The sequence below is a fragment of the Calonectris borealis genome, unplaced genomic scaffold (assembly GCF_964195595.1).
Source record: "Calonectris borealis unplaced genomic scaffold, bCalBor7.hap1.2 HAP1_SCAFFOLD_162, whole genome shotgun sequence".
NCBI lineage: Eukaryota > Metazoa > Chordata > Aves > Procellariiformes > Procellariidae > Calonectris > Calonectris borealis.
In genome coordinates, this window is record NW_027441548.1 from 45371 (window position 1) to 69846 (window position 24476).

Below are 24476 nucleotides of genomic sequence, written 5' to 3' on the forward strand. Positions count from 1 at the left end.
CTCCTCCACCCTAACGGACCCAGGCATCCGGGAGCCCCCCACCCTCCCCCATAAGGGACCCAGGCATCCAGTAGAGGCCCCAGGAGTCCGGGGAAGGGACCCAGGCATCCGGGGAAGCCCCATAAGGAGGAACCCAGGAATCAGGGGGACCCAGGCATCTGGGGAGGGGACCCAGGCACCCGAGGCTCACGTGCGCTTCCCACAGGTGTATGCACTCTTCTGTGATGTCCAGACCAGGTCCTCTAGTCTGGTGTACTGTGTAATGGCCCGTATAACGTGGGACTGAAACCAAGAACTTCTGACAGACTAGCACAGACTTTTGAAAAATGTATCTAACCTTGATCCAGCCAGGATACACAGATTTCATTTCACTTCCATGGTTCACTTTATCAACAAGGGCCAAATTTAAATAAAATGCAGAAGTCACAAGAATTCAGTCCTCAGGCAGTGAAAAGAAATCTGAGAAACTGTTCAGGAAACTATTCTCTTGAAACAAATGCATTTTTCATGAAGCAAAATGAGAAAATAGTATTTGCTGTTGGGAACTTTGAACTGTCTTTGCCCTTATCCTCAGAATATTCAAAGAAGCAGATGCATTCACCCAACAGCATCATCAATTTCGGGCACTGGAATAAAAACGCTGTAGAACATTTCTAAAGGGACTCAATGTTTTTTCTCTCTTGGAAGAGCTCGGCTCTGCAGCATAAGCAAACATTTTCATTTCAGGTCACTGTATCTGACTTACTCTTCTTCATATCTTAGGCATTGTAGGAAGCAATAATCATCACGAACAGTGCCTACCCACACTCAAATTATTAATTGCAATCATAGATGAATTTTCCTATATTGCTTCAAATAAAGTGTGAATACATTTCACATTAATCTATGTCTGAAAAATAGCTCATGAATAATTCATTCAATGATAATTCCTCCAATCAATCAGAGAGTGATTTAAATACATTTTATTAGAGTTGGACTAACTGTTCATTATTGCTTCACTGAATTGCATGTGAGAAAATGTCAAAATTGTTCCAAACTCTTCTATTACTAGCAACTAAAATTATTCTTGCACCAGAATTTCCTACTCAAGGAAAAAAAAATCAGACTGGCTGCATAAAAATTCCCTACCGCTATCCAAATACACACACACATATATATATAAAAAAAAATAAATAAATACCTATCTCTGAGGAAGAATAGGAGGTCTGTCCCACTTAGAGATGCAAACTCAGTGAGAGAAAGAAGCATCCCAAATCTAATCTCATCCAAACAAACCCCAAGCTTTTGTACGCACATCTTCTGGCTGTGGTTTTGAAAGTTTACCCCTTGGAGCATACCTGGCAGCAGGTGAAAGTGGTAAGTGCTCCAAATCCATTTCATGTAATTGCAACTGTGACCTCCCTGCCGCTGTCCTCTAGGAAAGAGTCTGAGACATGCCACGTGAGGAAAGTTGAAACCAATTGATTATTCATTTGTGTTATAATCATCCCCTCCTGGATTAAATAAGAGGCTTCCATTGCATAGCAGATTTCCACTTCACTAAATCCTGGGGTTTACTTTGCTTTTTCAGATTCATTTTTATCCTTCTTCCCCCCTCTTGCGCAAGCCTCACTGTCTTCCTTTTCAACTGCAATTATCACTTTTCAATACTAATACTTTCCCAAGCAGCCTAGATTTTCACCCCTTTGTACTGAACCAGATTCCTCAACATTTGATCCAGTAAGTGGCTTATTTTACCCTCTAATCTCTCATTTGCCACCTCTGCACACAACCTGGATCTTTCCCTACCTAAACAAGCCATTTTCCACACTCTCATTACCTCTTCCTTTGTACTTCTCACCTTCCTTCCCTAGTGCATAGGATTACCAATTCCGTTTCTCTCCAATAAACCTTGTTCTTTTCTTGGTTTACCTCTAATCTTATTTTCTCAAAATATATTTCAAGTCTTTTTTTTCCTATTTAATTCATGTTTAATGCTCAGGCTTTAGATGAGTTCTTTGAGCTGTTGCTTTATATAGTGTAACAAAGAAAATCAGTGATAATGAAAAAGCGTACCGAAATACACAAAACAGAAGTATAAAAGATTTGTTCCAATCTTTGCATGCACACATATAGTGTAGTTAAGCTATACTATCTCCCTACTGAGCTCTGATGAACCTCCATCTGTAGCGGTACACAAAATAGAAAAAGGCTTCCTTCCTTCTGGCCTTACAGAGAGAGGGAGGGAAGTTCTTAATGCCTCACGTTGAGTTAAAATTACCAGCTATTTGTAAGGTTAGAACCATTTTTATTTCGCAAATAAAGCGAAATTAGACCGCTTTGGATTAGACAGCCAGCATCACCAGACACAGACAGCCTGAATCCTACCACAGCCAAGTTTATTAAACTCCAAAGACAACTTGATGTGTTCCTTTAGACTTCACTGATTTTTCCCCCGTGCACAGCCCCCCCACAGTACCACCTCTCGGCCCCTCCGGGGCTCTGCAGCCCCCCCCAGGCCAAACTCCCCAGATGCTCACAGCCCCTCCCCAGCCTGGAGCCCCCCCAGTCCCCTTCCCCGGGGCCTGCAAGTCCCCCCCCGCCTGCCCCACTCCTCAGCCCCCCATGCCCATGGCCCCTCAGACTCACTACCACCACCACCACGATGATTGATGATGAGGATGAGGATGCCGATGCCGCCGCCGCTGCTGCCTGGCTGCAGACCCTGCCGCGAGCCCCGTTGAAATAGCCTCCGCAGCCAATCAGCACACGGCTCCACCAGGCTGCCCACGCGGGGCACACGGGGAGTTGTAGTCCCCGCCCCAGAAGCACACATGCACGGTGTTTCATGCAGCGCGGGTGGCTGTGCAGGGACCTCTGTGCCATGGTGGTGATTGTGCAGGACCCTCGTGCGACAGTGGTGGTTGTGCAGGACCCTCATGCAATGGCGGTGGTTATTTTTCTCAGCAGTAGCCTTGGGTTCAGGAGCAAAACAGCTGGTGTCTGATACCGCCACAGTGTACCGCCTCAAGGCCACCTCCAGTTCCTACGTGGCTCCCACAATGTGCGTGGACCCCCCCTGCAACAGGTGCAGATGTGCAAGGACCCCCGTGCAATGGGGACTGGGATTGTTATAAAGAAGTCTGATTCACTGTGTTCTTCTCTCTGCAGAGCCTCGTTCCGCAGGAGCAGCTCTGCGCCAGCAGCTGAAGGAGCTGGAGCCTCAGGCTGCAGGAGCTGACCCAGCCTGAACGTTCTGATAAATCTAACGCTGCAAACACAGAACTCACTGAATCCAGCAGATGGGAGCGGGACAAAGAAGAGAAGGACCAAGGAAACAATTCCTGGAATCACAGAAGGGTTTGGGTGGGAAGGGACCTCTAAAGCTCATCTAGTCCAACCCCTAGCCGTAAGTAGGGACACACTCACCTGGACCAGGTTGCTCAGAGCCCCATCCAGCCTGACCTTGAACGTGTCCAGGGATGGGGCATCCACCACCTCTCTGGGCAACCTGCGCCAGTATCTCACCGCCCTCACCGTAAAACATTTCTTCCTAATACCTAGTCTGAATGCCGCTGGCAGGCAGGCACAAGCTGACCCTCGATGGCAGAGAGAAAGATAAAGGAGCACTGTGTAGCAAAGAAAGACGGGAGGCTCTGACGGAACAAGAAAGATGGAAAGGGAGATAAAGTGGAATATCTACCAGATATTGAAACTAAACGAAACCTTACAGATTGGGTGGGATCAAATGGACTGTTACGAACCTATATGAAACAATTTAGAGGAAAACGGAATGCTAATCCATTAATAGAAAGAAATACTGGATTCCATAGTTTTGCTAGGTGGTTTCTCCCCTGGTTAGGAGTAAGTGAATTAGAGAAGGCTTTAGTAAATATATCGGCCGCTCTAGAAATTTTAAGTAATAGCACCGCTGAAGCTATCAAAGCCCTCCAGGAAGAGGTTTCCTCCCTGAGTAAGGTAACTCTCCAAAATAGGTTAGGTTTGGATATGTTGTTCGCTCAGCAAGGAGGGTTGTGTACGGTTATAGGAGAGCGATGTTGTACATATAACAATCATGAGCGACAAGTGGAAAAGGACCTATCTCAAATTTGGAAGCAAGCTAAACTTTTCCATGAAGTAACTAGAGATGATACATCTTGGGGCCTTCAGGAACTATGGGAGAAACTTACCTCTTGGTTACCGAATTTAACATGGCTTAGACAACTGTTTATTATAATAATAATTATTATTGTTATGTTTATAGCTCTCTGTATTACAGTTCGATGTAGTCTCTGGTGTTTCAAAAACACAGGAGACTCTTACAGTGAATGGAAGAAAAATCAACTACGACGTAGACTGGAGTCCAATAAATATTTCGAAAAGACACTAGATAAAGAAACATTATGTTAAACCGAACATAGTAAAAGAATTTACTAACTCTTCAGAAAAGGGGGGAATGAAAGGGTGAACGAGAAGGGATGAGTGATTAAAGAATTGAAACTATGGGCGAAATGACTTAGTACATTAGTTGCAACATTTTTGTAAGGCTCAGCGGAGGAATCGCAACAACAGCTCCTGATAAGAACCAGGAGTTTGTTCGAAGCCAGTTGAAACCAACCCTGTGATTTGGGTAAAGGCCAAGGAACAACTGAGTCTGCGCAAAGACGGGGGTTATTAGCGGTGACGAAGAGGAACCACTAACCTTCATCCCCACGACCCCCGACGACCACCACCAGGAGGCAATGCGCAAGCGTAGATAGGAGGGGCTCATGGAAATAACGTCTTGAAGCTTATTTTAATACAAAGCGGGGATAGGTCATGCATATGTATAGGCGTATTATGTATATGCAACATTTCGCTGTATATATTTCTGGCAAGTACTATGTTGAGGCGCGCACGACTTTGGTGGGGTTACCCCCCGTGCTGCCCAGCGCTGAATAAACATACCTACTTTACAATCTCACAGATTGTGGAGTCTGTTTTCCGCAAGTCAATGTGTAGTCATGGTATAAGAAACAATTAAAAATAATAAATCTGGTGCAACAGTAGAAAATGGCACACACCCTGGGAGTAATTTTTTAAAAATACTATTATTTTGTAATCTATTTGTGTTAGTTACTCCCAGGAAGCATGCCATTTTCTACTGCTACTATTTACATTTTAAATAGCAAACACACACAAAAAAAAAACCACCACAAAAGCCCAAACACCAAGACTGATGTGCACAAAAAAAAACCCACAACCGCCAAAGACCAAGACTGACACACACAAAAAAACCAAAACCCCCAAAGACCAAGACCAATGCATGCAAAAAAACCCACACCCACACAACCCCCCAACGCCAATACAGAAAATTCCCTCCTCCAACCCCACAGGAAACTCAAAAAAAAAAACACACCAAGACACAAACAGAGAGAGACAACAAAATCAAAGACCAAAACAAAGCAAAACAACATCAATGACAAAAACCAGAGAGACAATATCAAAAGACACCAGACAGACACACAAAAAAAAACCCTACAGACAGAGAAAAAAAAAACCACCAGAGACAAACACAGACATAAAAAAAACACAGGAGACACAAAACAGATCAAAGAAAATTTTATTTAAACTTTATTGCAAAATCATTTTCTTTTAAGATACCTTAGAACCCTATTAAGGAGTGGTTTAACTACCATAATTAGCTCTTTCTGCAATTAAGGTAATTGAACACAGCCATATTACCATTCCATCTTTACTGCCTAGTTTGATATTTTCCTTATGATACTACTCAGATACAATTCATGTCTGCTAGCGTCTTACTAAGATCAGTGTTTCAATTGGACATCATTTATGCCGAAGTAGTATTCTACATTTCTTTTAAACTACTCAAAGTAATTAAAAAAACTTTACACAATTACTAATAGTTTAAATATACTTAGGAGCCAGTAATGCACATGCTTTCTTTTAACCTGTCAATAGCTACATTTATCTATAGGTATTGACAACTCTCCCTCTAATGACTAATTCTCATTTAAATTATCACATACAAACATTATTGCCATAATAGTCCTCAAGCAAGAGCTGTCAATGCCTGTAACAATTCCCCACCACCACCACCACCACCCTCCAATTGGCAATTTTTAACCACAGGTATTAACAACACCCACTTAGTTTTGTACTTTCATTTGTTATTTCAGTTTTTACTGTGATTCCAATAGGGATACATTACTGCCTGTATTTTGTTTTTATAATTTTCAATTTAAAATTGGTCCATTGCTAATTCCAGTAGATTTTCCCATATTATTTTTTACATTTCAATTCTACAATATACTTGTACTACAGAGACAAAAATTACTCTCAGGTTGATCAAATACTTGCTACAATTAGATTTATTCACTTCTCACTCTTTGAAATTCACTCTTTGAAATGCATTTGACCTCTAAAAATTCATCATTACCTTTACAGTCGGCGCAAGTATTTAGTGCCTGTGATTCTATACCTAGTAGTCTTTTCCACGTTTCTCCCTCCCAAGAAAGATGGAAAGGGAGATAAAGTGCTACAAGGTGCTGTGGAAAACAAGGAAGGTCTCAGGAGGCATCGTGACTGTGAGAAGCGGGGTGTTGAGGGGGGCTGACGGATAGGCTTGGGGATGACAAGAAGGAACTCGGGTGATCATCTGAGCAGAATACAGATGGTCTAGGGTGGCCGGGGACTGAACACAGGAATCCTAGATAGTGTAGAGGAACCAATGAGTGCTCTACGGCTCAAAGTGCTACAAGATAGATGTGGAGCACAAAGGAGGTCTCAAGAGGCATCATAACCAGGAGAAAAAATGTCACGAGGCAGCCAGAGAGACAGAAAAAGGATTGGGGACATGCTGATTAAATCCAGAGGGAATTTGAACCGAGTAAACGTCATCAGAGGGCCAGAGAACAAAAGAGGCACAGCTAGAGGGAAGAGTGGACCCAAATGACTGGGCTGGGTCACAGATATGGACTCAAGAAGTCTTCTGAGGGAACAAGAGGGGTGCAAGGTCCACTACAAAGCTAAAAGTATACTAAGGGCAACCTCAAAGGCATCAATAGGCATCATGACACCATTAGAAGGGTCCTGATTGGGCCAGAGAGACCAAAGGCGGCTCAGGAACACAAGGAGGAAGTCTGGAGGGGATTTGAACAGAGTACAGATGTCCTCAGGAGGCCGGGGACCAAATGGAGGCACCCTGGATGGCAGACAGGATGATAAGAACGCTCCAAGGCACAAACAAACTCGAGGACAAGGTTTGGAGGTAATAAGAGGGGATCAAAGGTGGCTACAGAGCTAAAACAGGGCTGTGGGACACAAAGGCGGCTTCAGGAGCCACAGTGTCCGGGAGCGGAGGGGTCATGAAAGGCTCGGAGGGATAAGAGAGATTGAAAGGGAGGTAAAGCCCTACCAAAATGCTGTGAAGCGCAAGGAAGGTCTCAAGAGGCACCCTAGATGGCATAGAGAAGAAAGAGAATGCTCATTTTTGGGAACAGAGATCTTGGGCGTAATTGCGACAAAAATAGTCCAAAGGGGCCTTACGGAGCTAAAAGTGGAACATCTTGGACCTCGGGAGGCATCATGATGGTAGCAGAGGGTTCTGAGAGGGACAGACAAAAGAAAGCTCGAGGACATGATGAAGAAGTCCAGAGGGGACTTGAAAAGACTATAGCTGTCCTCAGGGATCAGGGACTGAACAGAGGTATCCTAGCTAGCATAGAGGACAACCTGAGTGTTCTGGAGATGACAGATGGCATCAGGAAAGGTTCTCAGGGAGCAAGAAGGTTGCAAAGTGCGCTACAGAGCCAAAACACAGCTGTGGGGCACAAGGACAGTCTCAGGAGGCATGATGACGGGAAAAGGGTGCTGAGAGTGAAAGAGGGACAGAAGGTGGCTCTGGGACACAATGCAAAACTCAAGAAGGTGTTCCAGCAACGTACAGATGTCCTCAGGGGATGAGCGACTGAATGGAGACATCCTAGATAGCAGTGAATAAGGTGAGAGCGCTCTGGGGAACAGAGAAAGCCTGAGGAAGGGTTTTGTCTGAATAAGAGAGACACCAAGAGGGCTGCACAGCTCAAAGGGTGCCATGGGGCATGAGGACGGTCTTGGGAGGCGTCATGACAGGAACGAGAGGGCTCTGGGGGGCGAGGGGAACATGGACATAGAGACAAACAAAGGATTGCTGACACAGTGAGGTAGTCGGGAGGGGATCTGAACAGAGTACAGATGTCCTCAGGGGACGGGGGACCAAACGGAGGCATCTGACATGGCGGAGGGAAGGTAAGAGTGCTCTGGGACAAAATGAAAGCCTGAGGAAGAGTTGTTTCTGAATAAGAAAGATACAAAGCCTGCTGCAGAACTAAAGGTTGGTGCATGGAACACAAGGACGCTCACAGGAAGCATCGTGACAGCAATAGAGGGGTGCTGAGGTGGCCAGAGAGACAGAAGGCGGCTCGAGGGCACAAAGGTCTGAACAGAGTACAGATGTCGTGAGGGAGACGCTGACCCATGGAGGCAAGCGAGATGGAGGAGAGGACAAAAAGACTGCTCTGAGGAAGAGGGACGCCCCGAGGAGATGTTCTGACAAACCGAGAGGGGTACAAATTACGCTCCAGTGATAAAAGCGTGCCAAGGAGACCCTCTAAAGCCTTGGGATGAACTGAGAGAAGAGGAAAAAAATAAAAGGCATAAAAAGAAAATTTACAAAGTGACAGGCTACAGGACAGATAAGAACAAATTAAAAAATTAACACAGTTAACTTGATAAAAGTAGACATTAAATAAAAATTTTAAAAACAACAGGAAAGAATTAAAAAGTAGCAATAGACAACTTGATAAAAGTAGACATAGAAAGAAAATTTCAAAAGCGATGGGGTACAGAACAGACAGGAAAAAAATTAAAAATAGGGACAGAAAACTAGATAAAAGTACACATAGAAACAAAAATTCAAAATTGAAGGCATTAAGAGAGGAAAAAATTAGAAGATAGGAAAAACAAACTAAATAAATGGACACATGGAAAGCAAATTTCAAAAGCAACATGACAGTGAGAACAGACAAGGAAGAACTAAAAACAGGGACAGGAACCAGATAAAAGCAGACAGAGAAATAGTATCATAAAAGGAACAGGATTAAGAAATTAAAGGAAGAAATTAAAAAATAGGAAAAGCAAGCAAAATTTTAAAAAGAAAAAAAAATTGAAAAGCGACAATATACAGGACAGACAAAATGAATTAAAAATATAGACAGTGACCTGAACTGGATAAAAGTAAAAATAGAAAGAATGTAAAAGCAACAAGATACAGAACAAACAAACAATAAATAAAAAGTAGGGATAGACATCTTGATAAAAGTAGACATGGGAAGAATATTTACAAAGCGACAACAGGACAGAGGAAAAAGTACAAACAAGGACTAGATAAAGAGAAACGTAGCAAGAAAAATTAAAAAGCAATACAATACAGGACAGACAAGAAAGAATTAAAAAATAAAATGAACCACATAAAAGGAGACATAGAAAGAAAGCTTAAAAATCGACATCACTAAGGAAAGAGAAGAAAAAATTAAAAAATAAGGATAGAGTAAAAAAGACAGAAAAATAGAAAGTAAATTTCTAAAACAGCAGAGTACATGATAGAGGAAAAAAATAAAAAATAGAGATAGTGAGTTTGATAAGAGTAGACATAGAAAGAAATTTAATAAAATAATCAGGGTACAGAACAGAGAAGAAAAAAATGAAGAAATAAAGACAGTGAACTGCGTAAAAGTTTACACAGAAAGAAAGCTGAAATACTGGCATCATTAAAGGAAAGAGAAGAAAAATGAGAAAATAAGAATAGGGTGACACATAGAAAATTTAAAAAGCAGGACAAAGGGATAGAGAGAAAAAAAAATAGGGACAGGAAGAAAAGCAGAATAACCAAGAGAAGAAAAAAAAACAGAAAGGGAACTGCACAGAGATGGGCAGCAGGACAGAGAGCTGGAGAAAGAAAAAACAGGAACGAGAACAGGGACAGAGGGATAGAGAGGCAAAGAGAGGGACGGGGACCAGGACAGTGGGATATAAATGGAGAGGGACGGGGAGCAAAACACAAGATTGCAGAGAAAGAGGTCCAGGGAAGTGGAAGGAATGACAGAGAGAAAAAGAAGGGGGCAGGGAGCAGATCAGAGAGCTGGAGGAAGAAAAGATGCTGCTGGGGAGCCGGACAGGATGACAGAGCCAAAAGAAATGAATAGGAAGCAGGGCAGCAGGATGCAGACAGCAAAAATAATTGTAGGCAACAGGACAGAGGGATTGACAGAGAACTAAGGGACAGGGAGCAGGACAGAGGAATGGAAGGAAAAAATATTGATGAGCAACAGGACAAAAGGATGCAGAGAAAAAGAAAGAGGGAAAAGGAAGGAGGGAGAGAGAGAGAGAAAGATGGGGACAGAGCATGGGACATGGAGAGACAAAAAGCAGGACAAGGAACAGCACAGAGGGACTCAGGGCAGGGTGGGGGGAACCAGATGCAGATAAAGACAAAGAGATGGAAAAGGAAAGAAAACAATGATGGGCTGCTGGACAGAGATGGAGGAAGAAAAACTAGGGCCAGAGGAGGGAAGAGAGAAAGGAAAAAAAGGACAGCTAGCTGGACAGGGGGATATAACTAGAAACAAGGAGACAGGCAGCGGGACAGAGGGATAAAGGCAGAATAACCAGGGAGAGGAATCAGGACAGATGGACAGTGAGACCAAAAAAACGGGCAGGGAGCAGGACTGAAAGATGGAGAAAGAACCATTAGGGGCACAGGGGTAGAGAGAGGAAAATACAGGCTGGAGGAAGGACAGAGGGACAGAGAGAGAGTGACAGAACCCGGACAGAGAGTGGGAGAAAGAAAAACCCGTGACAAGCACCAGGCCAGAGGCGGGGGCAGGGGGAAAGGAGTACAGGAGGAAGGAGAGAGGGATACAGGAAACAAGCGAGGGACAGGGAGCAAGAAAATGGGATACAGAGAAAAAGAGAGGGATGGGGAGAAGGACACTGGAATAGAGAGGAAGCAAGAGCAACAGGGAGAATGACAGGGAGATGGAGCCAGAGGAAAAACAGGGACCAAAAGGAGGACAAAGAAATGGCAAAGGAAAATTAGGGATGGGGAGCAGGACAGAGGGGTGGAGAGACAACGAGGGACGCAAGGATAACAACAGAGAAAGAGGGAGGGAGAGAGGGAAGGAAGGATGAGGAGCAGCACAGCAGGATGGAGAAAGAAAGAGAGGGATGGGGAGCAGGGCAGAGAAATGGAGAAAGAAAATACAGTGATGGGGAGCAGGACAGGAGGCTAGAAAGAGAAAAATAAGACAAGAGAGAAGACCGAGGAGCAGAGAGAGAAAGAAAGGTCGAAAGAAAAGGTCAGAGAGGCAGCGAAATCAAGAAAAACAGGGACAAGGAGCCCTGCCGAGAGATGAAGCAAGAAAATGTAGGGTCGGTGAGCAGGACAGAGGGATAGAGAGACGGGGCGGGGGGAGGAGAGGAAGAACAAAGGAGCGACACAGATGGTGACAGGGCGCAGGACATACAAACAAAGAGAGAAAAAGGACAGGGAACAGGACAAAGGGATTGAGAAATAAAGAGAGGGTCAGATCTGTACAAAGAGAGCAAGAAGGGGGAAAAAAAACAGCAATGGGCTAGAGGACAGAGACAGAGGAAGAGAAAAAAGGGCCAGGGAGCAGGACAGAGGAGGAGAGAAAGGAAAAAGGGAGAGCTGGCTGAACGGGGAGGTATAGCAAGAAGCAACTGGACAGGCAGCAGGACAGAGAAATAAAGGCAGAAAAAACGGGGACACGAAGCAGGACAGAGGAAGAGTGAGAGGAAACAAGGGGCAGGGAGCAGGACAGAGGTGGAGAAAGAAGCATTGGAGCAGAAGGATAGAAAGAGAAAAAAGAAAGACAGCAAGAAGGATGGGGGATAGAGGGGAGAAAGAAGGACAAGGAGCAGGACACTGATTATCAGAGAAAGACAGGGACAGGGAGCAAGACAAGGTGATACAGAGAGAGAAAAAAGGGACAGGGAGGCAGGACAAAGTGAAAGGCAGCCAAAAATAAGAGACAGGGAGCAGGACAGAGATGGAGGGGAAAAAGCCTACAATGGGCAGCAGGAGACAGGAAAGGAGAAGAAAAAAACTGCACTGGGCTGCAGGACAGAAATGGAGTGAGAAAAAACAGTGACAGGGAGCAGGATAGAGTGACAGAGAACAAAAAAAACAAAGAGGGAACAGGGCAGAGAAACGGGGGGAAAGGCAAGAAGGACAAAGAAACGGGGGGGGGACAGGAAGCAGGACAGGGAGATGGAACAAGAAAGGAAAAAAGGATGGGGAGGCAGAACAAAGGGAAAGAGAAGCAAGGACAGGGAGCAGGGCAAAGGGATGGAAGATGAAAAAATAGTGATGGGCTGCAGGATAGAGACGGAGGAATTAAAAAATACACACAGGGGGCATGACAGAATGACAGAGAGAGAAAAAAGGGACAGAGAGTAGAACAGCATTGGAGGAAAAAACCAACTATGATGGGCAGTGGGAGAGAGCTACAGAGAAAGAAAAAATACTGAGGAAGAGAGCAAGGAAAGAATGGAGAGCTAGCTGGACAGGAGGATACAGTAAGAAAGGATGGGAGAGGGCATGGGACAGAGAGAGAAAGACAAAAGATAGTGAGAGGAAGCAGGGCAGAGGGACAGCAAGAAAAAAAAGGGACAGGGATCTGCACAGAGATGGAGAAAAAAGCAGCAAAGACAGACGAGAAGAGACAGAAAGAGCAACGGGGAGCAGGGCAGAAAAAGAAAAATCAGGGCAGCAGCGTGATGAGGATGGAGGAAAAAATCTGGGATGGTCAACAGGACAGAGAGGAATATGAATATGGGTAGGGAGTGGGACAAAGGGATATAGCAAGAAACAACAGGACAGAAAGCAAGACAGAGCAACAGACAAGAATAATAACAAGAGAGAGAAAGACAGAGACCATGAGAAGCACAGGGGGTTAGAGAAAGAAAAAGGTATTAGGAGCCCTGCAGAGAGATGGAGAACAAAAAAAAAAAAAAAGAGGCAGGGAGCAGCACAAAGGGTCAGAGAGAGTGAGAGACAAACAGGAAGAAGGACTGGGACAGTGAGATACACAATGAAAAAAACCAGTGATAGTAAGCAAGACAAAGGGATAGAGAAAGAGATGGAAAGAGAAAGAGAGAGAGGAAGGCAGGGACACGGCGCGGCATGTACAGGCGCGGAGAGGAAAAGAATGCAAGGGAACAGGCCAAAGAAATTGTTGGGGAAAAAAAGACGGATGCAGATCAGGACAAAGAGATGGAAAAGCAATGCAGTGATGCCTACAGGACAGAGACAGAGAATGAAAAAAAAAAAAGGGAGAGGGAGCAGGACACAAAAATAGAGAGAAGAGGAGAGGTACAGGGGAAGAGACAAAAAAGAAAAAAAAACTCACAAGAGCATGTGAAAGAGAGGGGGCCAGGAGAGAGGCAGGGAGGGCCCAGGATGCACAAGAGGGGAGACAGGGCCTCGAGGGCCCGGGACTCATCCTCACCGCAGCTCTCGCTCTTGGTGCTGCCAGGAGACTTTGACAGTTCAGACACTTCTTTCTCCTTCTCTCCTCCCTTCCTCTTCTGCAACTCTGGTCGCTTGGCTGTCCTCCACCTAAGAGAATATATGGGTGTCTCACAGCTCTTACGAGATAAGGCTTCCTAGACAAGTATCCTTGCTCACTCATGCAATGGCTCGTGGCCGTACCGCGCTGTTGGTGATGCATACAAACCCTGTGGTCCGTGTTGGCAGCCTGGCCTGCTGTGCACTACAAAGAAGGATCCTTCCTCAGCCGGAGAGGCAGGCTCTTTCTTGCCTGCAGCAGGAGACAGCTGCCAGCCAGATGGCCTTCGATTTCTTCTTCTTTACGTTTCTATGGCATCTCCAGCTTCAGCCGCGGCAGCTCCTGTCCACAGCCGGTAACACTGCTTTTCAAGGAGCAGCTGGAAGCCCGCAGGAAAACACACGAAACCGGCAACAAAACTAGACCACGTGCCGTGCCGCGGGGGCCGCGGCGGTAGGAAGGACTACACCTCGTCGCACACGCCTAAGAGCAGCCCGGCAGCCGAGTCCGCAAGAACTGCACCTGCCGGCACACACTGGCAAACACGGCGCAGCCCCCTCCGCGCGGCTCCCCGCGGCGCCGCCTCCGACCCGCCGCGGCCCCCTCCGCGCGGCTCCCCGCGGCGCCGGCTCCGACACGGCGCGGCCCCCTCCGCGCGGCTCCCCGCGGCGCCGGCTCCGACACGGCGCGGCCCCCCGCGGCGCCGGCTCCGACCCGGCGCGGCCCCCTCCGCGCGGCTCCCCGCGGCGCCGGCTCCGACCCGCCGCGGCCCCCTCCGCGCGGCTCCCCGCGGCGCCGGCTCCGACCCGGCGCGGCCCCATCCGCGCGGCTCCCCGCGGCGCCGGCTCCGACCCGGCGCGGCCCCATCCGCGCGGCTCCCCGCGGCGCCGGCTCCGACCCGCCGCGGCCCCCTCCGCGCGGCTCCCCGCGGCGCCCGCTGCGACCCGGATCGGCCCCCTCCGCGCGGCTCCCGGCGGAGCCCGCTGCGACCCGGCGCGGCCCCCTCCGCGCGGCTCCCCGCGGCTCCCCGCGGCGCCGGCTCCGACCCGGCGCGGCCCCCTCCGCGCGGCTCCCGGCGGCGCCGGCTCCGACCCGCCGCGGCCCCCTCCGCGCGGCTCCCGGCGGCGCCGGCTCCGACCCGCCGCGGCCCCCTCCGCGCGGCTCCCCGCGGCGCCGGCTCCGACCCGGCGCGGCCCGTCCGCGCGGCTCCCGGCGGCGCCGGCTCCGACCCGGCGCGGCCCGTCCGCGCGGCTCCCGGCGGCGCCGGCTCCGACCCGGCGCGGCCCGTCCGCGCGGCTCCCGGCGGCGCCGGCTCCGACCCGGCGCGGCCCGTCCGCGCGGCTCCCGGCGGCGCCGGCTCCGACCCGGCGCGGCCCGTCCGCGCGGCTCCCGGCGGCGCCGGCTCCGACCCGGCGCGGCCCGTCCGCGCGGCTCCCGGCGGCGCCCGCTCCGACCCGGCGCGGCCCCCTCCGCGCGGCTCCCGGCGGCGCCGGCTCCGACCCGCCGCGGCCCCCTCCGCGCGGCTCCCCGCGGCGCCGGCTCCGACCCGCCGCGGCCCCCTCCGCGCGGCTCCCCGCGGCGCCGGCTCCGACCCGCCGCGGCCCCCTCCGCGCGGCTCCCGGCGGCGCCGGCTCCGACCCGGCGCGGCCCCCTCCGCGCGGCTCCCCGCGGCGCCGGCTCCGACCCGCCGCGGCCCCCTCCGCGCGGCTCCCCGCGGCGCCGGCTCCGACCCGGCGCGGCCCCCTCCGCGCGGCTCCCCGCGGCGCGGCTCCGACACGGCGCGGCCCCCTCCGCGCGGCTCCCCGCGGCGCCGGCTCCGACACGGCGCGGCCCCCTCCGCGCGGCTCCCCGCGGCGCCGGCTCCGACCCGGCGCGGCCCCCTCCGCGCGGCTCCCGGCGGCGCCGGCTCCGACCCGGCGCGGCCCCTCCGCGCGGCTCCCGGCGGCGCCGGCTCCGACCCGGCGCGGCCCCTCCGCCCGGCTCCCGGCAGCCCGCCGCTCACCTGTGCGGTGCCGACGCTGCAGTACCTGGCTTCGGCTACGAGACGACAGCAGCAGCGAGCACCCGCCGGACAGCGCTTGCCCAGGGGCGGCAGTGGCGCTGCAGTGCTGCACTTTGCATACGTCTGGCGACAGCGGTATTTCCTTACTGAGGAGCAGCAACGAGCGCGTGGGGAAACACCCCGCAGACACCGCAGCAGGGCATTGCTGTTACGGGTAGAGGCTAGCGTGCATCACAGGGACGCTACCGCGCATGCGCGGCTCCCGAACTGCAGTACCGAATTTTGTTCGCTCGGTGGCAGCAGGGAGCGCAGCAAAGCGCGCCACTGCGCATGCGCGGCATTCGCGCCGCAGTACCGAATTTTGGTCGCACGGTGACAGCAGGGAGCACGGCAAAGCGCGCCACCGCGCACGCGCAAATCCCGAGCTGCAGTACCGAATTTCGGTCGCACGGTGGCAGCAAGGAGCGCGGCAAAGCGCGCCACCGCGCATGCGCGGCTCCAGAGCTTCACTACCGAATTTTGGTCGCATGGTGGCAGCAGCGAGTACGGCAAAGCGCGCCACCGCGCATGCCCGAATCCCGAGCTGCAGTACCGAACTTTGGTCGCACAGTGGCAGCAAGGAGCGCGGCAGAGAGCGCCACCGCGCATCCGCGGCGCCCGAGCTGCAGTACCGAATTTTGGTCGCACGGTGGCAGCAAGGAGCGCGGCAGAAAGCTGTGATTTTGCTCCTCTAGCTCTCGTTGTCTTCCTCGAGCTCTGGTTTTCTTCCTCGAGGGCTGGTTTTGTTCCTCGGGCTCTGGTTTTGTTCTTCCAGCTCTGCTTTAGCTCCTCGGGCACTGGTTTGGTTCCAAGGGTCTAGTTTTGTTCCTCGGACCCTCCATTTATTCCTCAGTCTCTGGTTTTGTTCCTCGGGCTCTAGTTTTGTTCCTCGGGCTCTGGTTCTGTTCCTCGGGCTCTGGTTCTGTTCCTCCAGCTCTGGTTTTTCTACTCGGGCTCTGGTTTTGTTCCTCGGGCTCTGGTTTTTTCCCTCGGGCTCTCGTTTTGTTCCTCAGGCCCTGCTTTTCTTCCTCGGGCCCTGCTTTTCTTCCTCGGGCTCTGGTTTTGTTCCTCGGGCTCTGGTTTTGTTCCTCGGGCTCTAGTTTAGTTCCACAGGCTCTGGTTTTATTCCTCGGGTCCTCCTTTTGTTCCTCGGTCCCTGGTTTTCTTCCTCGGGCTCTGGTTTTCTTCCTCGGACTCTGGTTTTCTTCCTCGGGCTCTGGTTTTGTTCCTCGGGCTCTGGTTTTTTCCCTCGGGCTCTCGTTTTGTTCCTCGGGCCCTCCTTTTCTTCCTCGGGCCCTGCTTTTCTTCCTCGGGCCCTGCTTTTCTTCCTCGGGCTCTGGTTTTGTTCCTCGGGCTCTGGTTTTGTTCCTCGGGCTCTAGTTTAGTTCCACAGGCTCTGGCCTGTGGGCCCTCCTTTTGTTGTGTGATTAGACCTGGTGTGCTTCATTTGTGGCAAGTCCACCGAGCACCCAGGCCTGAATAAAACAATCTCTCTCCTGAGCGTGTGGAATTGGTTCCTTCCACGCCGGGCACGAATCCGCTTTTCGGACAACACCTAGCCCCCAGCACCCGCACCAGCAGCACCAGCAAGCCCAGTGCCCAGTACGCAGCAACCTCAGGGCCCAGCACCCAGCCGTGCCCGCCACCCGGACATGCCCAGCACCCAGCAACCCCAGTGCACAACACCCAGCACCCCCAGCGCCCAGAAACCAACACACGCACACACCCAGCACGCCCACCGCCCAAAACCCAGCAGCCCAACATGCCCAGCACACAGCACCACCACCGCCACCACCCCCACTGCCCAGTACCCAGCACCCACACATGCCCAGCACCCAGACATGCACAGCACACAGCACCACCACCGCCCACCACCCCCACTGCCCAGTACCCAGCACCCACACATGCCCAGCACTCAGACATGCCCAGCAGGCAGCTTCTCTGCTGCCCACCGCCCAGCATCCCGACCACCCAGCACCCAGACATGCCCAGGCCCCGCCACACAGCACCCACACTGCCCAACACCCAGCACTCACACATACCCGGCACAACCAGGGCCCAGCACACAGCACACGCACATGTCAGGAATCCTCACAGCACAGCACCCAGCAACCCCAGCACAGCCACCCAGCACCGCATATGCCCAGCACCTAGCACCGCATATGCTCAACACCCAGCACCCAGTACCTCCAGTACCCAGCATCCAGCACCAAGACATACCCTGCACTCAGTTATGTATAGTAGCCAGCAATACCAGGGCCCAGCACCCCAGTACCTAGAACCCAACACTGCCACTGCCCAACACCCACCACCCGGACGTGCCCAGCACACAGCACCCCCACTGCCCCACACAGCCAGCGCCCAGTACCCAGCACCCAGACATGGCCAGCACCCAAACATGCCCAGCACTCAACACACCACTGCCCAGATCCCAGCAAACCAGCCCCCAACATCTCCAGTGATCAGCACATAGCACCCGGACATGCCCAGCACCCAGCACCCGCAGCGCTCAGCATCCACCACCCCCAGTGCTCTGTACTCAGCACACCAAACACCTACCATCCAGCACGCCCACACGGCTCACACCCAGCATCCCCAGTGCCCAGCAACCAGCATACCCAACACCCACCATCCATCACCCCCACACGTCTCACACCCAGCACCCCCAGTGCTCTGTACTCAGCACACCAAACACCCACCATCCAGCTCCCCCACCACCCAGCACCCCCAGTGCGCAGTACCCCGCACCCAGACATGCCCAGCACCCGGACATACACAGCACTCAGCACTGTCCTGCTTCCGGCTGGGACAGAGTTAACTTTCTTCCCAGTAGCTTGGGGGGTGTGCTGGCTTTTGGGTTTGGTGTGAGAGGAGCGTTGATGGCCCCTTAATGCTTTGGCTGTTGCTGGGCGGTGCTTGCACCGGAAGACTTTTGTTCTCTCTTTTTGGCGTCCCACAGGAAGCTCGGGGGGGGTGGGGGGTGGCGGGGAGGGTGGGGAGCACAGCCGGCGTAGTTGACCTAGCTGGCCAATGGGGTATTCTATAGCATGTGACATCCTGCTCAGTATAAAAAATGGGAGGGGGCGGGGGGGGGAAACGACACCCCCTCCCCCCGCCCCAGTTCATGACATGCGGTCGGCAGCGGTGAGCAGTTGCATTCTGCATTGCCTGCTTTGTATCGTCTGTTGTTGTTGTTGCTCTCATTGTTATTATTACTGTTCTACTTCGTTTTATTTCAACCATTAAACTGTTTTTATCTCAACCCAGGAGTTTTCCTACTTGTGCCCTCCCGATTCTCTTCCCCATCCCACGGGGTGGGGGGGGCAGGAGAGCCAGCGGCTGCGTGGGGTTTTTTTGCAGGCTGGGGTTAAACCACGACATGCACCCATCATACCCTCCACCCAGCACCCCCAGGGCCCAGCACTCATTCCCAGACATGCGCACAACCTAGCACACCCACCGCCAACACACAGCCCCTGGACATGCCCAGCACCCAGCAGCCCCACTGCCCAGCACCGCATTGCCCAGCATCCCCAGCGCCCAGCACCCTCACTGCCCACCACCGAGAACAACAAGTGCCGAGCACACAGCATCCGGACATGCCCAGCACCGGGGCACACCCAGCACCCACAAGACCCAGCACCCGGTCATGACCAGCAACTGGAAATGCCCACAGCCAGCACCTCTAGCTCCCAGCAGCCACCAACCCCAGTCGTGCCAAGCACCCAACACCCCGGTGCTCAGCACCCTGCACCCGGTCGTGTCCAGGGCCCACCACACAGCACCCACACTGCCCAACACCCAGCACCCACACATACCCGGCACAACCAGGGCCCAGCGCACAGCCCACGCACGTGCCAGGAATCCAGCATCCCCAGAGCACAGCACCCAGCAACCCCAGCACAGCCACCCAGCACCGCATATGCCCAGCATGAAGCACCGCATATGCCCACAACCCAGCACCCAGTACCTCCAGCACCAGGCATCCAGCACCAAGACATACCCTGCACTCAGTTATGCAGAGTACCTAGCAATACCGGGCCCAGCACCCCAGTACCTAGCACCCAACACTCCCACTGCCCAACACCCACCACCTGGACATGCCCAGCACACAGCACCCCCACCACCCCACACCGCCAGCGCCCAGTATGCAGCACCCAGAAATGCCCAGCACCCAAACATGCCCAGCACTCAACACACCACTGCCCAGATCCCAGCAAACCAGCCCCCAACATCGCCAGTGATCAGCACATAGCACCCGGAATGCCCAGCACCCGCAGCGCTCAGCACCCAGCACCCCCAGGGCCCAGCAGCCAGCACCGCAGCATCCCCAGCGCCCAGCACCCGGTCATGCCAAGCACCTGGACATGCCCAGCACCAAGCACGCCTGTGCCCAGCACACAATAGCCCCAGCACCCAGTAGCCCCAGCACCCAGCAGCAAGAGATACCCTGCACCCACTTACGCATAGTACCCACAGCGCTCAGCAGCCACCATCCCCAGTGCTCTGTACTCAGCACACCAAACACCCACCATCCAGCACCCCCACACGTCTCACACCCATGACCCCCAGTGCTCTGTACTCAGCACACCAAACACCCACCATCCAGCACCCCCACACGTCTCACACCCAGCACCCCGAGTGCGCAGTACCCCGCACCCAGACATGCCCAGCACCCGGACATACACAGCACTCAGCACTGTCCTGCTTCTGGCTGGGACAGAGTTAACTTTCTTCCCAGTAGCTTGGGGGGTGTGCTGGCTTTTGGGTTTGGTGTGAGAGGAGCGTTGATGGCTTTGGCTGTTGCTGGGCGGTGCTTGCACCGGGAGACTTTTGTTCTCTCTTTTCGGCCTCCCGCAGGAAGCTCGGGGGGGGTGGGGGGTGGCGGGGGGGGGGGGAGCACAGCCGTGGTAGTTGACCTAGCTGGCCAATGGGGTATTCTATAGCATGTGACATCCTGCTCAGTATAAAAAAATGGGAGGGGGCGGGGAGAGGAAACGACTCTCCCTCCCCCCCCCCGCCCCAGTTCATGACACGAGGTCCGCAGCGGTGAGCAGTTGCATTGTGCATTGCCTGCTTTGTATCGTCTGTTGTTGTTGTTGTTCTCATTGTTATTATTACTGTTCTACTTCGTTTTATTTCAACCATTAAACTGTTTTTATCTCAACCCGGGAGTTTTCCTACTTGTGCCCTCCCGATTCTCTCCCCCATCCCACGGGGTGGGGGGGGGAGGAGAGCCAGCGGCTGCGTGGGGTTTTTTTGCAGGCTGGGGTTAAACCACGACATGCACCCATCATACCCTCCACCCAGCACCCCCAGGGCCCAGCACTCATTCTCGGACATGCGCACAACCTAGCACACCCACCACCAACACACAGCCCCTGGATATGCCCAGCACCCAGCAGCCCCACTGCCCAGCACCCCCAGCACCCAGCATCCCCAGCACCCAGCAGCAAGAGATACCCTGCACCCGCTTATGCATGGTACCCAGCACTCCCAGGGCCCAGCAACCAGCACCCCGAGTACTTAGCCTCCAGCACCCACACCAGCCAGCACCCAGCAAGGCCGGTACCCAGCAACCTCAGGGCCCAGAACCCAGCAGCCAGCCATTGCCCAGCACACAGACATGCCCAGCACCCAGCAACCCCAGTGCACACAACCCAGAAGCCCCAGCGCCCAGAAACCAACAGCCCCAGTGCCCAGCACTCCCAGGGCTCAGAAACCAACATTCGCATGCACCCAACACTCCAACCACCCAGCACGCGGACATGCCCAGCATGCAGCACCACCAGGGACCACCACCCCCAGCACCACGCACCCAGCACTACCACTGCCCAGCACCTGGACATGCCCAGCACCCAGATGTGCCCAGCAGGCAGCTTCCCTGCTGCCCACCGCCCAGCATCGCGACCGCCCAGCACCCCGACCGCCCAGCACCTGGACATGCCCAGGCCCCGCCACACAGCACCCACACTGCCCAATACCCAGCACCCACACATACCCAGCACAACCAGGGCCCAGCACACACACATGCCAGGTTAAACCATGACATGCACCCATCATACCCTCCACCCAGCACCCCCATGGCCCAGCGCTCATTCCCAGACATGCGCACAACCTAGCACACCCACTGCCAACACACAGCCCCTGGACATGCCCAGCACCCAGCAGTCCCAGTGCCCAGCACCCAGCAGCCCCAGCATCCAGCAGCAAGAGATACCCTGCACCTGCTTATGCATAATACCCAGCACTCCCAGGGCCCAGCAACCAGCACTTAGCCCCCAGCATCCACACCAGCCAGCACCCAGCAAGGCCGGTGCCCAGCACCCAGCAACCTCAGGGCCCAGAACCCAGCAGCCAGCCATTGCCCAGCACCCAGACATGCCCAGCACCCAGCAACCCCAGTCCACACAACCCAGAAGCCTCAGTGCCCAGAAACCAACCACCCCAGTGTCCAGCACCCAGTACACCCAGGGCCCAGCAACCAACACCCGCACATGCCCAGCACCCCCACCACCCAGCACACCCAAAGACTATCACGCCCAGCGCCAAGCACCCAGCACCGCCATTGCCTAGCACCGGGACATGCCCAGCACCCAGTACCACCACCACCAGTGCACAGTACCAAGCACCCGGATATGCCCAGCACGGAGACATTCCTACCAGGCAGCTTCCCTGCTCCCCATCGCCCAGGACCTCCAGTGCCCATCACCCAGCACCGGGACATGCCCAGCGCCCACCACACAGCACCCATACTGCCCAACACCCAGCACCCACACATACCCAGCACAACCAGGGCACAGCACACGCACATGCCAGGAATCCAGCACCCTCGCAGCACAGCACCCAGCAAACCCAGAGCACACACCTAGCACCGGATATGGCCAGCACCGCATATGGCCAGCACCAAGACATACCCTGCACTCAGTTATGCATAGTACCAAGCAATGCCAGGGCCCAGCATCCCCAGTACTTAGCACCCAGCACTCCCACCGCCCAATACCCACCACCCGGACGTACCCAGCACCCCCACTGCCCGTGCCCAGCACCCAGACATGCCCAGCACCCAAACATGCCCAGCGCCCAACACACCAGAAAGCAGCAAACCAGCCCCCACCATCCCCAGTGATCTGCACATAGCACCCAGCACACGCTGCGCTCAGCACCCACCACCCACAGTGCCCAGAAACCAGCATACCCAATGCCCAGCATCCAGTACCACCACCCCCCCAACTGCCCAGTACCCGCACGCGGATATGCCCAGCACCCGAACATACACAGTACCCCTAGGACCCAGCACTCAGAGCTCCAGTGCACTGCACTGTCCTGCTTCTGGCTGGGACAGAGTTAACTTTCTTCCCAGTAGCTTGGGAGGGTGTGCTGGCTTTTGGGTTTGGTGTGAGAGGAGCGTTGATGGCCCCTTAATGCTTTGGCTGTTGCTGGGCGGTGCTTGCACCGGGAGACTTTTGTTCTCTCTTTTCGGCCTCCCACAGGAAGCTCGGGGGGGGGTGGGGGGGCGGGGGGATGGGGAGCACAGCCGGCGTAGTTGACCCAGCTGGCCAATGGGGTATTCTATAGCATGTGACATCCTGCTCAGTATAAAAAATGGGAGGGGGCGGGGGAGGGGGCTCTCCCCCCCCCCCCGTTCACGACACACGGTCGACAGCGGTGAGCAGTTGCATTGTGCATTGCCTGCTTTGTATCGTCTGTTGTTGTTGTTGTTCTCATTGTTATTATTACTGTTCTACTTCGTTTTATTTCAACCATTAAACTGTTTTTATCTCAACCCGGGAGCTTTCCTACTTGTGCCCTCCCGATTCTCTCCCCAGTCCCACGGGGTGGGGGGGGGAGGTGAGCCAGCGGCTGCGTGGGGTTTATTTGCAGGCTGGGGTTAAACCAACACATGCACCCATCATACCCTCCACCCAGCACTGCCAGGGCCCAGCACTGATTCCCACACATGCACACAACCCAGCACACGCACCACCAATGCACAGCACCTCGACATGCCCAGCAGCCCTGGAGCCCAGCACACAGCACCCAGCAGCCCCAGCACCAGGACATGACAAGAAGCCAGTCCCCGCAGTGCCCAACAACCCACGACTCAGCAACGGAACATGCCTAGCACCAGGCACCACCAATGTGTAGCAAGGAGTGCTAGGTGTGGTGGATATGGCACATTTGGGGTGCTGGAGCTGGCTGGGTGTTGGGCAGCTGAGAAGGGTCTCTCAAGGGAAGGTAAGAGCCACCAACATCTTTCAGTCCTGCCTGTTAGTTTATGGGAGCCCGAAGAGGGGATCGACTGCTTTGCAGTTGGGCTGTGGTAAGGTTGCTGGTTGGGTGGTAGAGCGAGAGCAGCTCCCTCGGAAAGGGCTGCCACGAAAGGCAAGAGCCAGAAACAGCTTTCAATCCTGGTTCTTTCTGTGTTGGAGCGCCCTCTGGTGGGAAGCCGTTTACGAAATGGGCTCGAGAGATGGTAAGGCAAAGGTTGATATTTAGGTTTGAGAATAAGGGAGAGGGGTGGTGGGACCGTGGTGGGTCCATGTGGTGGGTGGCGTTAACTAATGCAGAAGGATCTCGTTATCTACGCAGAACCTCAAACTATCCCTTATCCTCCTCAGAGGCAAGCTCCGAAACGGCCACCCACCTCCTCCGGCTCAGGCACAGAAATAGCCAGGAATCAAGGACGATGCAGGCCCTCACGATCTCTTGGCAGCCACTTCTCAGCCCCATCAACACCGTGGCACTGTACCTCTGCTCGCACCTAACAGCGACCTATCCCTTACCCTCATCAGGGCCAAGCTCCGAAGTGGCCAACCACCACA